Below are 15,319 nucleotides of genomic sequence, written 5' to 3'. Positions count from 1 at the left end.
AGCAGCCCCAATGATCAAATATTAAAAGTGAACAGGACCCATAAAAGGGGCTGTATTGGGTTGCTGATATCTGAGAACTTTGCACCGCTTTGTGGCAGAATTATAATTTGCAACTCAGTCATTAAAAAGTGTAGGGCCAAACAATATGCAGTGATATTGTACTTAATTGTTGCAGATATGCTCTATAAACATGAGGCGGGTGGGCGCACACTGCCTCACATCCCAGCACTCAGTTTGCCCCGATGCATTATAGTAAATGCAGTGCATGGTAACACTTACTTTGGTGACAGGCTTCAGTTTTCACCCTTGCTGGTGCAGCCAGTGCTGTATATCTCTAGACACGTGTTTCAGGATAGATGTCCTTCTTTAGTAGAGAGCAACACATTATTTTTGGGCGTGCTGGAAATGCTGCCCAAAGTCTTCTCAGGTCTCTGTACCACTTGCTGGGCGCAGGTGCATCAACCAGAGCTCGTCAGCTCATTAGCTATGATGCATCGGGGCAATCTGAGTGCTGGGATGTGAGGCAGTGTGCGCCCACCCCCCTACTATTTGAAAAGGCTCCCTGGAGCTAACGAGCTGACGAGCTCTGGTTGATGCACCTGTGCACGGCGAGTGATACTGAGACCTGAGAAGACTTTGGGCAGCATCTCCAGCACCCCCCAAAAAAGTGTTGCTCTCTACCGAAGAAGGACAATTATCCTGAAACACGTGTCTAGAGATACACAGCACAGGCTGCACCAACAAGGGTGAAAAACTAAAGCCTGACACCGAAGAAAGTGTTATCATGCGCTGCATTTATTATGATGCATCGGGGCAAACTGAGTGCTGGGGTGTGAGGCAGTGTTCGCCCACCCCCCTCCTATTTAAATAGGCTCCCTTGAGCTGACGAGCTCTGATTGATGCACCTGTGCCCAGCGAGCGGTACTGAGACCTGAGAAGACTTTGGGCAGCATCTCCAGCACCCCCAAAAAAGTGTTGCTCTCTACTGAAGAAGGACAAATATCCTGAAACACGTGTCTAGAGATACACAGCACTGGCTGCACCAACAAGGGTGAAAAACTAAAGCCTGACACAGAAGAAAGTGCTATCATGCACTGCATTTATTATGATGCATCGGGGCAAACTTAGTGCTGGAGTGTGAGGCAGTGTGCGCCCACCCTCCTCCTATTTGAAAAGGCTCCCTGGAGCTAACGAGCTGACGAGCTCTGGTTGATGCACCTGTGCACGGCGAGTGATACTGAGACCTGAGAAGACTTTGGGCAGCATCTCCAGCACCCCCCAAAAAAGTGTTGCTCTCTACCGAAGAAGGACAATTATCCTGAAACACGTGTCTAGAGATACACAGCACAGGCTGCACCAACAAGGGTGAAAAACTAAAGCCTGACACCGAAGAAAGTGTTATCATGCGCTGCATTTATTATGATGCATCGGGGCAAACTGAGTGCTGGGGTGTGAGGCAGTGTTCGCCCACCCCCCTCCTATTTAAATAGGCTCCCTTGAGCTGACGAGCTCTGATTGATGCACCTGTGCCCAGCGAGCGGTACTGAGACCTGAGAAGACTTTGGGCAGCATCTCCAGCACCCCCAAAAAAGTGTTGCTCTCTACTGAAGAAGGACAAATATCCTGAAACACGTGTCTAGAGATACACAGCACTGGCTGCACCAACAAGGGTGAAAAACTAAAGCCTGACACAGAAGAAAGTGCTATCATGCACTGCATTTATTATGATGCATCGGAGCAAACTTAGTGCTGGAGTGTGAGGCAGTGTGCGCCCACCCTCCTCCTATTTGAAAAGGCTCCCTTGAGTTAACGAGCTGACGAGCTCTGGTTGATGCACCTGTGCCCAGCAAGTGGTACTGAGACCTGAGAAGACTTTAGGCAGCATCTCCAGAACCCCCCAAAAAGTATTGCTCTCTACTGAAGAAGGACAATTATCCTGAAACACTTGTCTAGAGATACACAGCACTGGCTGCACCAACAAGGGTGAAAAACTAAAGCCTGACACCGAATAAAGTGCTATCATGCACTGCATTTACTATGATACATCGGGGCAAACTGAGCACTGGGATGTGAGGCAGTGTACTCCCACCCTCCTCTTGTTTGAAAAGGCTCCCTTGAGCTAATCAGCTAACGAGCTCTGGTTGATGCACCTGTGCCCAGCCAGTGGTAGAGAGACCTGAGAAGACTTTGGGTAGCATTTCCAGCACCCCCCAAAAGAATGCGTTGCTCTACTGAAGAAGGCCAACTATCCTGAAACACATGTCTAGATAACACAGCACTGGCTGCACCAACAAGGGTGAAAAACTAGAGCCTGACACTGAAGTAAGTGTTCTCATGCACTGCATTTACTATGATACATCGGGGCAAACTGAGCGCTGGGATGTGAGGCAGTGTGCGCCCACCATCCTCACGCTCTATAAACCCGTCAGAGTGCACAATACAATCAGCCACCATCAAACTATAGCTTTAGTCATTATATACGGAGGTCGCGCTCTGTTACCGCACCAAGCCAGATGCGGAAGTGGACAGTAGACTCCTAAGAAATGTATTTGGCACCGGCACTTTTGTTTTGCACAAATTAAGCAATTCTCCTTTACCATGGAACAATAGCACCTTTAACATAGAAGAAAACAAACACTGAGCACATTATCTGTTGTTCTTGACAACATCCAATCTTAATACTTGCAAAACCTTACAACATCATTTTATCCTAATCCTTACAGTTTATGTAGCAACAACAAACCACTGTCTCCACTAAGCACAAAACATCCACTACTGAATGCCAGATACTTACCATCAAAAATCATCACTACAACAGATAGCCTGGCTTCACTACTTAAAGCTCCTTCACCTCCCTTCTGCAAGCCCCTACACCTCAAATCTACTTGGCTATAATCACATTTTGACTCAACAGCCCCACTCAAACTCATTCCAATAGCGAGAGCCACCAATCCATCCTCTGTACCATCCGAACACTTAAGTCCTCAGATCCTCAAACCCCTTACCTTCTTATTGAGCATTTGTTCTCAGTCATTCCCACAATTTCCTCACACCTGCCACATATCCAACATGTTTCAAATTTCACCAGTAGTTCTGCGGCTTCTGAAAAGACTGCCTCTGCTCTTTCGCCTCTGAACTGTTGCCTGCTATGCCAATACAACTTCTTCTCCAAGATGCTGCAGTGATTGGTCTTCAGTTGTCAAACTCTCTGGGGGATATTCTCAAGAACGTGCGATAATCATTGCCAAAATAGGTTAATGCGATCTCTCACATCGCCGTCTATCGCGGGAAAACAACTCTGTGTTAACATCACATTCTCAACATGGCGGTAACATGCGATAGTGTCCCGATAACGCGTCAAATGTCCGTGATAACATTACCGGGACGGAGATACAAATGCAAACCCGAACGCGAAAAAACTTGCGTTGGGCCCAACCGCGATGACAAAATCAGCGATAAGCTGTGCCAGGCCTGCAATTCACACACGTAAGTTGTGAAAAATCACTATAAAAGCAGAAAAAAACACAAACAAAAACATAACAACTGCGAAGCACAATGGAGGTAGCCGGAGCAGGAACAGAGGACGACCAGAACCCCACAAGCCCCCCGCAGGCCCAGGCCGGGACCTCGGGATCAGGGAAGGGCAAGGACAAGAAGAAGAGGAAGATGCGGTTCAGTCCGCAGGAAAACAGGATCGTGATAACGGAGGTGATAAAATACCATCAACAACTGTTTGTCACCTCCAATGTGTCATTGGCGACAAAAAATTGAATATGGCAGTCCATCGTGGACAAGGTGAATGCAACCGGAGTGCTGAGGAGGACAATGGAAGAGGTCAAGAGGTGCTGGAATGATGTGAAGTGTAAAACCAAGCAGAAACTTGGCAACAACCAGAAGGCAGCAATGCAGACTGGAGGTGGGGCTCAGCGCCACTGGAGTAGCTGGACGAGATGGAGGAAATGGTGTCCACAGTCATCAGTGTGGAGACAGTGGCAGGAGTTGGGGGACCGGACACTGCTCGACAGGAGCCGACACAACAGCAAGAGGGTGAGTAACGACCAGGGCCTGGTGGACAGGGGGAGATGGGCACAATGGCACACATGCACAATTAAGCATCGTACAGTGCACACCCACAATGACTCTGGAGCATGTCCCTGATCCCCTTGGCACACTGCAGCACACCTAGAAACTGCAAGTAGGCCCCCGTCGACTATGTGCCCAGAGGGGGCCCTCGCCACACATCACTAATCTCACAACAAACCCATGCACATGTGCTGAACCCAGCAAAGCTGCGGGTCCGTGACCCACACTGACAATGCAAGTGACACTGCATGACGGTTAGCATGGCTGCAGTCCCATTATCATGACAAGGTGCATGCCACAACACTGAGTGTGGACCACATCCGTAAAGGAGCAGGTCAACCTCTGACACATTCCTGTGCACAAACAACCCCTGACGTCAACAAGACATCTGCGGACAGACCATGCCCAAGAGACCCAACTCCCACCAAGAGCCCAATTTACCCAAGTCTGCAACATCTCAGCACTGTATAAGCACAGAATTGAAAGGCACAACGCCTGAAAGGGATAAGGGCCAGCAAAATCAGAGCTGCAGGGGCGACTTTCCCACAATGCAGCACACACACATAAGAAGCAGAGCACATCAACATTGACAACAATGTGGTACAAACTGCAACACGTTCACAACAGAACAGAGGACATAACTGCTGCCGCTTGTGTGTAGAAACTGGCCAGTCACATCTGGCATAGCAGGGAAATGTGAGATGATGATGTACAAGTACAAACACACATCCGTGATGTTGTCGAAATGTCCACTGTCCCGCATCAAATAGGCAGCTCATACCAAACAGTCACAATGTACATTGTTATGCAGTCTGTATGTAAACTTGTACAATGCGTCCACATACATGTGAACACAATGTTAAACTGCATCTCCCCTTCACAATGCAGTGGAAGAATCAACACCTACTGCAGAGCAGACCCAACAACTCTTCACTGATGACGAAGAGGACCTCCCCACCTTCGACACTGACGCCCTCCAACAGCTCATGGACACCCTCAGCACCCCACCCCAGGAGCAGGGCAGCCCAGCTGCATCGAGGAGACCTCACCCCATTCACAGACCACACAGCAGGAAGCACCAACCACCACGGCTGTCTCCCAGGACCCACACGAACAACACATGGCCTTCCAACAATGTGTGTTAGGGTGCCAGGAGAAGATGGCTGATCAGGTGCGGGTGGGGTTCGACCGCATGGCAGCCAAACTAGATGCCATACGTGGGTGTATAAGTCCCATCAGGGACCACTTACAGTCCCTAGCAGACACCCACAGTCCACTCCATGCTCTCCAACGATCCATGGATAACATCGCTGGAGTCCTGACTTAGAGACAAGGACAACTGTTTAGTCAGAGTAGCTCCAGCGGTGTCATCCGGGAGTTGGGACACATGCGGAGGCCCATGGAGAACATGAAACGGGTGCAGGCGGAAAGAATGGCTGCCACGGCTGCACACCAGCGTGATGTGGCTGGGATCTACCATGCCCTGCAGACCCTCATCATGGCACAAGGCCTAGCGCAGATGAATGCTACTGCTGCTGCTTCGACATCCACATCTCTGCCCCCTGATGTGTCAGTGCCACACAGTGCTGGAGACAGAACACCACCACCCACATGTGAGGCACATGAAACATCAGAGGATGAAGATGCAAATGATCCTGCCGTACTGGTAAGAAGGAAGCAGTAGCATTCATCTCCGCCATATGGCCTGTTTCTGCCCGGTTCTGCCCTCAGCATCATCACCTTCCACTGTCCCCTGATGCACTCTGCGACACTCACCTTGGACCTCGACATGGACTGCCATATTCTGTTTGATCACCAATGACACAGCTATCAGACTGCGGACTGAACTCTTCCTCTTCCGATGTACTTATCATTCCCTGAAGGACTCTGGCTGGCCCTCCACGGGCCAACAATGTAAAGTGGGGTTTGCATGGCCCTGTACTGCTCCAGCTACAACACTCCACTGAATGTGTCTTAAACATTCAAACTCACACAGATGTGTCATGTCTATGATAATTCAAGTGTGAAAGTATGGATGAAAGTAAGGTCAGTGATTCCCCCTTACGTCCATGTTGCTCATGTTGTGGGACTTGAGTCACAGGGTGCAACATTATCGATTGCGGTCCGGGTGGCACCGACACTACAACAGAGACACACGCATTAGTTGCTTCCTTGTCCAGGCCAAAACGGAACCACGCCCAGAGCCCCGGGCATCCGCCAGGCCAGCCCACTCTGCTTACGCTTACGGGGGGTACAACGCTACATGCCCCAGGTCTTCCCTGTAGTGATCTGCTGATCACAGGTCTAGTTGTCAGCATGCCACAGCCTCTCCCTGGGGGCTGGTTTACACCCACACCACACCCATCCAACACAGGCGTCACAAGACATGTGACCCTGCCAATAAAACGGGCTGGGTGCATGTGCTCGAGGCCATTTCCACTATCTATCGGAGAGTGTCTGTGTGGTCATTATTTATGCATGAGGGCCTAGGGCCCTACCACATCACATTCCCCACTGCCGGAGGTGACATGATGGCATCTGCACCACGCGACTCAATCATAAAGGGCCCATGACTTGCGGTGCACAGAGTTGGTGGCAGCCGAGGCACTTTGGCCAGCACGGGCCTACCGCCACGAGATGGTGACTTGCGGTGCACAGAGTTGGTGGCAGCCGAGGCACTTTGGCCGGCACGGGTCTTCCGCCACGAGATGGTGACTTGCGGTGCACAGAGTTAGTGGCACCTGAACTGAGCGGGTGTGCAGCCTGCGATGATGCGTAGGCCTCGATACGCCGTCCTGCCAATCAAGATTCGAATTGAATTGTGAGCTCAGCTGGACCGCGTGTACGCCGAAGGCAGCAGGCTGCACAGACATGACTCCGCGGCGCAGTGCAGCTGGGTGTGCTGGGGGCCTGTGGCCCGGAATCCAGCGATCGGCTGAGAAGGTTGGACCGGCATGTGGTGGGCCCTCTTGGAGACATGCCGGTGGCGGCAGGTGAGCATTGAGGCCTGGGTGCGCAGGGTCGGGCAGTCATCGCTGGGCAGCGGACCGGTCTGTGGATCAGGGCTGGGGTGCTTGCAAAAGACGTAGGAATCATGCACACTACCTGGGAATTTTGCGACGACATTGGTGAACAGGCCCGGTGGTCCACTTTTCCCATTGATGGAATGCGTGTGGTTTCTGTTGCGGTGATTGTGTGCAGTGTCGGCAGGGGGCACAAGTAGTACATGTGTGCAGTCAATTGCCCCCAACACGTGCGGGAAGCCTGCTATGGCGTAGTTCCCTTGCTTGGTCTGCAGCTGTTCCTGCGCAGTGTGGGAGAAGTGAAGGTACAGGGGTATCAAGCTGATACAAACCGCGATGCTTACAGGTATGATAAATCCTGCCTAATGAGACAGTAACAGAAGCTCGTGTGGTCGTAACCTTCCTTTTCTTTCCTACGAAGGTTAAGACCACACAAACTTCTGTTACGGTCTTTTTGTGCAGGATTGATCATACCTGTAAGCATTCCTGTTTGTCCAAGTGCAATACACTGTACAAGATTACGTTTGTGACTCTACGGATGCTTGAACATTGTCACCATTTATCCAACAGGTTTCTGAATACAGACATTCGGAATATGGAATTGTATTGGGGAGTTCCCGGACCATATGCAGTTAATTGGATCCACAAGTTGCCCTGATGAAGTTTCCCGTTGGGAATGGAATGTGTTGGCTGATGTTTTCGTGTTGTTAATTTATGTTTTTGTAATAAATAACTGTTTTTCCACTACTGTTGACTGCTGGACTTCATGACCTGGCGTATATCCATTTCAGAAACTACAATCTTGGATCTGGAGAACAGAGGCACCAGGCAACGGCTGGGGTTGGTTGTGCAGGAACACTACAAATTGGGACTAGCGTGTGGTGCGGATACAGGTGCCCGCCGTTGCTTTTGTGGACATGCATCCAAGACATGTGTGAGGAAGTTTGATAGGGCTGGCTGTGAGACTCCTGCGACTCTGGCAGTTGTTGGTTGGAAGGTACCAGAGCCCAACAAGTGCAGCACAGCCAGCAGCTTTGTCTGCGGAGGGGATGTTGGTTGTCCACTGTGTTGGTACCGTCAGCCTGTGGGCAATGTGGGTCAGGATGAGGAGGATGGCTGTCCTTTTGAGCCTGTAGTGGGCAATGACATCCTCTGGCGTTAAGTATCTGAGGCTGGTGCGTTTTCGGAAGGTCCATTGTCTTGTTCTGCCCTGCCACGGGGTGGTAGTCTGGGGGGAGGGTCTTGGGGGTGGGGGTGGTCCTTGGAGTGGTGGTGGGTGTTGTGGCCCTCTTGGGTCTCCGAGCTGCATGATCAGTGTCTCCATGACATGTGTTGGTCTTCAGATGTGGCTCTGGGCTGGGTTCCCTTTCATACTGCAGGTAGTCGTCCTGCTTTACACCAGTAAAATGCAGGTGTTAAATCCCTGCTGCTAACGCATCTGAGGCATAGGACACACAACTGACCTGCTTCATACCTTTCCAGCAGCTCCTTCTAAATTACAAGGTCTCAGAGTGAACACCAAACCCACTCTGTTGGGTGTCCCACAAGGCTCTGTCCTTGGTCACCTTCTTCCCTCATATACGGCTTCCCTTGGTGATACCGACTCATCATTTGGATTCAATGCACCTACACACTGGCAAGTACACATAGCATGTTCTCCTTCATACCTTCACTCCCCGCTTTCAATCACGCACCTCGTGATGCCTCACTGGCATGCTACATTGGATGTCACCAGTCAATTGTGGTGAACTAAAAATGAGGTTCGGCACTTACTCCTCACATTCACACCCATCTTTCCTACTGGCTCTATCCACCTTCCCCGACTCTATGAAGCACATTTCAGACATGATGCCACATACCGTTCAATAGTGACAAATCACTCATGTACTCAGTATTCAATAGATCTAATTAATGTAATAGTCCTGTAGTGGGTCTCTAATTACCTATTTGCATTCTTTTTTTTTTTTTTTTTATTAAAAATTTTATTGTGCAGAAAAAAGGATACAAGCACGGGCCTACAACCGCCTGGGCCGGCCGCTAATAATCAAAAAGGATCACACAGTGCCAAAGACAATGACTGGCCCACGGGGGCTCCGCACATTACAGAAGCTCAGACTGCACATAAAGGAAATCAGGATACACATTTTAACATAAATAACAACTAAAAACAAAAGGCGAGACGACATGAAATGGGCGTCGGACCACAGCAGGGGGACTCCACATCCGACCACCCGATAGCGGTCAATAAGAATGAGGACTGAGAGGTAGGGGGGGGCCACGGGAGAGCCAGGTCTATACTCAGATATGTCAGATAAGCAAGGAACCATCAAGGATCAGGGGGACAAGGCAACCTCAGACGTATCCACCAGGGGGGGAGCACAGATATTCCCACGATACTCATTCCACTGCCCCCAGATTCTACCCCATGCCCCCGGTTTACCACGAGCCACATACACAGTCTTCTCCCTGAACATGCACCAGTCCATGTTCTCCTTCCATACGGACACGGTGGGAGGCCGCTGGGAACCCCAAAGCTGCGCTATATCTCTCTTTGCGATCATGTTCCCCAGGGCCGCCCACCGAGCCTGGGCCGCATTATAGTCATTGGGCTCCCACACATTCAGAACACAGCGACGCACCTCCGGCAACATGGTGACCCCGGTGACTCGTCTCATAACCTCATGCACCCGGCGCCAATATTCCGCCACCTCGCAGCACTCCCATAGGATGTGGAGAAAGGTGGCACTAAGCCCGCAGCCCCGCTTACAGAGCCCGTCCTCAGAAAACCCCATCGAGACCAAACGGGGACCCGTCACGTAAACACGGTGGAGAATCTTAAGCTGGATCAGACGGAGACGGGCCGGGACGGCCACCTCCTTAGGGGATGACAATGCAGACTGCCAGTCCTCGTCGTCCAACTCAACCCCATCTCCCGTCCATGCCTCCCGAAGACGCACCAAGAGGTCAGCCCGATTATTGATCAGTTTTTTATAAATCAGAGAGATAGTACTGTCGGGAACGTGACCATCAAGTATGCGGTCCTCGAGGGGCGAAGAAACCGGGACCTTGGTCCCTTCCCCAAAGACCGAGAGCAGGGCATGCCGAACCTGGGCATAACGGAAGAACTCCCTTTCAGTAAGCTCGTACTCGCTCTGGAGCGCCGCGAAGGTTTTAACCGCGCCTTTAACCCATAGGTCTCCCACTCTGCTAATACCGATCGTGTCCCAGTGCTCAAAGCCTTTCGTTGTCCAGAGGCTTCCCAAGCGGTCTGAGGCGAATAAGGGAGTAGCACACGTTAAACGCTCACTCCAGCCCATAGCTACATTCGCTGCCTTCCAGATCCGTACCGCAATCCTAGTAGGGCCCGTAAGGGTCCTACCAGCCGATCGGGAGTAAAGCGCCCTGTTATAGTTACCGCCGGGAAGCAGGAACTTATCCATCTCATATGCCGGGTTCAATCCAGGAGCATACGTGGCATGGTTAATGGCCGATAGCTGGGAGGCCCAATAGTACCGTCTAATGTCAGGAAGCGCGATGCCCCCGTCGTACCAGGGGAGAGTAAGCTTTGCCAAAGCGATACGCGCCCGCCCGTCCCAAACCAGTCTCCTCTGCAGACTCTCCACTTCCCGAAAGTAGGCCACCGGAATGACATCGAAGGAGTTCTGAACTGCATAAAGAAATCTGGGAAGGGACATCATTTTAAACAGCGCCGCGCGACCAAGCGGAGACAAGGGCAACTTACACCACCGAGCCGTATCCACCCTCAAACGCCGGAGTGGAAGCAGGAGGTTCTGCTCATAGCGAACCGCCGGATCCAACGAAACGTACACCCCCAGGTATTTAAAGCCGGATTGAGATGTTTGGATCGGAAGCCGAGGCGGCAAGAGAGGAGAGCCACCAGAGATAGGATACACACAAGATTTGGACCAGTTAATCGTCAGACCCGAATTTCTCCCAAAGGAAGTAAGGACATCAAAGAGAACATTAAGCGACTGCCGCGGCGAGGTGAGGTACAAGAGAATATCATCCGCGTACAACGAGACCCGATCCTCGAAGCCCGGGGCCCACCGGATCCCTCTGATCGAGGGCTCCCAGCGGAGCCAGGCAGCGAGCGGTTCCAAGGCGAGAGCAAAGAGCAGAGGGGACAACGGGCACCCCTGCCTAGTACCCCTTCCGAGAGCAAAAGGCTGAGAAACCCGCCCATTGACAACCACCTGAGCCATCGGTCCAGCATAAAGAAGCTTCACCCAGCCAAGAAATCCCTCCCCAAAGCCAAATTTCGCCAAGACAGCCCAGAGGAATGGCCACTCGATGGTATCAAAGGCCATCGTGGCGTCTAAAGAAACCAATACGGCTGGTTCAGAGAAGTACTCCGCCCTAGCGAGGACGCCGTGGAGACGCCGCAGGTTGAGCACGGTATTACGATGAGGGATGAAGCCGCATTGATCCGGATGTATCAGATCACAGATAACGCTCAGCAAGCGATTGGCGAGGACTTTAGCAAGGATCTTGGGCTCTGCGTTTAATAGGGAAATAGGCCTGTAGGAGGCACAGCGGTCTCGTGGCTTACCATCCTTGGGGATCACGCCTATAGTAGCCAGACGCTGGTCGGCGGGAAGGGAACCCTTCTCGAGCGACTCCTGAAACATACGACGGAGGAAAGGCGCGATTTTATCCGGGCGTAATTTATACAGTTCAATAGGTAGGCCGTTGGGGCCCATAGCCTTGCCAGAGCGAAGGGAGCGAATCGCAGTAGCAATCTCTTCGACAGACAAGGGGGCATCCATCTGCTCACGGTCCTCGACGGACAAGCCGGGCTGGGCAATATCCCGCAGCTGAAGACGAGAGTCATCCTCATCTCTATCAGTCACCGGGGAGTACACCGCCCGGAGGTGGTCAGCGAAACACTCCACAATCTCACCAGGCTCAGTCACACACGCTCCATCCGAAACCCGAAGCTCCGGGACCACACGATTCACTCTCTCCTTCTTATCCAGCCAAGCAATCAGTTTACCCGCCTTGTCCCCGGCATCATACAACCTACCCTGCTGCTCCCTATACATAGTCTTGGCCGCGTCAGTAACAAGAGACTTGTATTCAAACTGCTTCAGGCTGAGGGCATGGAGCCCATCCGGAGTGACACCCGCCTCCAAGGCCGCCTCCAGCCCCGATATGTCAGTCTCCAGCTTCACCACCGCCTCATTCTTAATCTTCTTAGCCACCACTATCTGGGATAGGGCATGCCCGCGGAGCACTGTCTTAAAAGCTTCCCACAGGGACACTGAGGACGACACCGACCCTTCATTCTCGAGGAAATATTGATCAATCGACTTGACCAGGCTATCGCGAATCGTGGGGTCTCGCAGGTACCAAGGGTTAATAGGAGCGATCCGCCCGGCAGACCGCGTCCCAGTGTCAAAAAGCAACCACAGTGGGGAATGATCAGAGATACCCCGGGCCAGGTGCTTAACCTCTCGAATCCGGGCAGTCTGGGCCGCGGGCATAAGAAAATAGTCCAATCTGGAGAGACTCCCATGTGCCCCAGAGTGAAAGGTGTACTGACATTGCGTCGGATGCATTAACCTCCAACAATCTACCAGACCAAAGGTCTCCAAGAGTCCGCCAAGCCATGCCTGGGCAACGGGGAGGGCCCTGGGCGGGTGGCGATCCCGGTCACCCGAGACTACCGAATTGAAGTCCCCGCCCATAAGCAAAAGACTGTCAGGAAGCTCAAGCAGCATACGACCCAAGTCTGAGAAGGTGGAGTTCTGGAGGCCCGGGGGAACATAGACAGAGACCAAGGAAAGGGACTGCCCCTCCCACCTCCCAGTCAAAGCCACATAGCGCCCTCTATCATCCGGGACTACCCTGGTGATCTCTAACGGAAGTGAAGATCGCAGGAGAATGCCCACCCCTCTAGAACCAGTGGTGAAACCAGAGTGGGCCACGAGGCGGTAGCCCCCCCTGTTCATGGCATGACAAACATTACCAACCAGATGCGTCTCCTGTAAGAACACCACATCAGGAGTCAGATGACGCAAATACTGCAGCACAACACCCCGTTTGATACGGTCCCCCAATCCGTTGACGTTCCATGACATCAATCTCAACCCGTCCCCCCCATCCCTTCCAGTAGATCAAGGGTCCCCCAGCAGATAGCGCCACACCCGAAACTGGACCAGAATCAGTACCTCGCCTTGAAAACAAACAACACAAGTCAAAACAACCCCTCCCACCCCCCAACCCCCCCCCAAATCCAACTCCCCCCACCCTGCACCCCTGCGGTCCAAAAAACCACCCCAACTTGCAGTGTGCCTGTCGCCCTACAAACCCCATTCTACGAAAAGATCCCGGAGGAGGAAAGGGACCCGTCCCCGACCGCCCCCCACACAGATCATAATGAAACAAAATGAACAAAAGAAGTAGAACCCAGCCGAACAGTACAAAATGGCAAAGTCAAGGACCAAAAGTCACTCTGAAGGGGACCCGCCACCCTCGGTACCGGCAAAGGGCCCGGGCCGGTCACCCCGGTCCGGCAGCGAATCCAGCCAGTCACTCACAGTCGCGGGAGAGTCAAAAAAGGTAGTCCGATCTTCGTGTTCCACTCGGAGCTTAGCAGGAAAAAGCATAGAGTACTTAAGACCCAGGTCAGGGAGACGACGCTTCACCCCCTGGAAACCCATCCGCTGTTTCTGGACAAGTTGGGTGAAGTCCGGAAAAAAGTTAATAGACGAGTTCTCATGACGAACCGGGCCATGGACCCGTGAGGCCTGCAGAATCGCATCTCGGTCTCTGTAGTGGAAAAGTTTGGCAACAATAGGCCTCGGGGGGGCCCCCGGTCACGGCCGACCGCCCGGAACTCGATGGGCCCGCTCCACGGCAAAGAACTTACTCAGGCCAGCGGGGGCAAGCTGTTTGAGGATGAGTTCCTCAACCAGGAGATCAACCGGGCGGTTGTCGGAGGACTCCGGAACGCCTATGACACGGATGTTATTGCGTCGAGCCCGTCCCTCAAAGTCCTCCAGCCGCCGGGCCATCTGATCGTTGGCCAACTTGAGGTCGCCGAGAGTGGTCCGCAGGTCCGACACATCCGCACCAAGGGTGGACGTCCGCACATCCAGCGCTTGAACCCTCTCATTGGTCTTAGAGAGATCCGCCCGAATTAGTGTAACATCAATAGCCACCGTGTCGATTTTACGGGCCAAGGCCTCGTACTGCGTAGCGATGGTCTCCTTGATGCCGTTAATGGCGCCCATGATGTCCTGCAGGGACAGATCCGGGGAAACGGACGGGCCACCACCGGCATCGTCCGGGGGGACACTGGCCGCTCCAGGGGACCCTCTGCCATGAGTGTAGCGGTCCATGTTGTTCGTCTGGACCGGTCCCCCACGGAGAGATGTCTTAGTCTTATGCCCCTCGGGGCCCCCCCTGCCTCCCATGAGGACCACGCTCGCCAAAGGGGGACCACCGATCAAGTGTCGAAGGGGCACAGGCAAAGCAGACAGGAGCCGCACCAGAGTCCGCAATGTGGCGGTGCGAGGGGACCAAAGTCAATGGGGCACACTGGTAGCAGGCGGAGACAAAGGCATCAAGCAGAGGCCAAGTAAACACCCAGCCGCACCAAGCAATTCCACCGTCCAGCCCCTCAGAGATCCAAAAGTGAAACCGAAAGTGATGGAGCGGCCACTGGCACAGCTCTGCTGCCGTTGTTGTTCAATTACGCCCCGGCTCCACAGTTCACCCTCGCACCGGGCACAGCCATCGGTTGGGCCTCAAAAGTTCAAACCACCATAGATCAGGATTCCCAGGTCCGATTTGATTTCTGAAAGGAGATCAGTGTTCAGCCAGCATTCATCTTCCAGATTCCGTAAACCAAGTCAGGATAAAATCAGGATAAGTTCCGAGGAGCAGCGAGGGTCCGGGGAGCCCTGTGCTCACGCGACCATCTTGGATGCGCGCTAGGCTCCTCCTCCTCACCTATTTGCATTCTTAGATGAGGCCTTTAAATTAATGACTCAAATTGTGTAAAATGTATTCAGACTTACCCAACTTCAGCATACCACCACCAAATCTGATGGGTCACCGTCAAGAACAGGACCCTCTAACTGGCACATGCACTTAAAGCTGTAAATGGTCTGACTGCCCACTTCCTGTAGGACATCTTATACTGATACATACCTACTCGGAACGTAAGATCCACAACCATAACCATC

Source organism: Triturus cristatus, chromosome 4_2 (assembly GCF_964204655.1).
Source record: "Triturus cristatus chromosome 4_2, aTriCri1.1, whole genome shotgun sequence".
NCBI classification, from domain to species: domain Eukaryota; kingdom Metazoa; phylum Chordata; class Amphibia; order Caudata; family Salamandridae; genus Triturus; species Triturus cristatus.
The sequence above is the reverse complement of the archived record's forward strand: the minus strand, read 5'-3'. Positions refer to the sequence as shown.